Source organism: Triticum urartu, unplaced genomic scaffold (assembly GCF_003073215.2).
Source record: "Triticum urartu cultivar G1812 unplaced genomic scaffold, Tu2.1 TuUngrouped_contig_8474, whole genome shotgun sequence".
NCBI lineage: Eukaryota > Viridiplantae > Streptophyta > Magnoliopsida > Poales > Poaceae > Triticum > Triticum urartu.
In genome coordinates this window covers 4,267-5,031 of record NW_024119427.1, presented here as the reverse complement: position 1 = coordinate 5,031, position 765 = coordinate 4,267, and positions in this window count along the sequence as shown.

Sequence of the window (765 nt, the reverse complement as noted above, 5' to 3'; positions counted from 1 at the left end):
TGATGATGCATATAACGACTTTTGTGCTAAACTGTATTACCCGCCACACAGCTTTATCTTTCCACATGCATAGTATTCCTAGAAGGCATCTTTCCCAGCAGGGAGGGATGGGAGAGGATACGGCCTGCTCCACATCCATGATGGAGACCCCAGCTTTGGTAGATAAACAAAAACTTAACCGACATCACAGAACGGTGGGGCCGAAGAAGATAGAAGAAGCATCAGCAGCTGACAGCCTTTCCAGCTGCAGGCCTTTTGGCTTGGCCCAACTCAGCTCCCACCAGCAGCAGAAGAAGAGTCGGAGATCGACCATCCCAGACGGGCGCGAGCGTGACCCGATGGCATGGCATGGCATCCGATGCCTGGCTAGCCGTGCCGCCTTTGGCGCCTTCTCTTGTGCTCTTCTGCGCCAAAAGGCAGAGACTTTGGTGGTCAAAAGGCTAAAGAAATCAATCGAGAAGATGGGCATTGCTTGAGTGCCAAGATAGCTGGCCGAGGAGGCGGTGGGGTGGGGATCACCGCTCGCTCATCGGCTCATGAGTGTCGCTTCAGCTGGAAGACGGGAGGAAAGCACAAAAGCCACGTCTTTGCTCAAAGTACAGATTACGGGTAGCGGCGGCACAGCCTGCGCCGGCAAAGAGACGGTGAAAGCGTTCCGTTTCCGGGCAAAGGCCTGGTAATTATCACTGCTAATCACTGTTATTTTGCATTTTTAGCTTTGTGATGTTGGTTAACAGCGTGCCTTTTGTTTTGGATACTTGTACA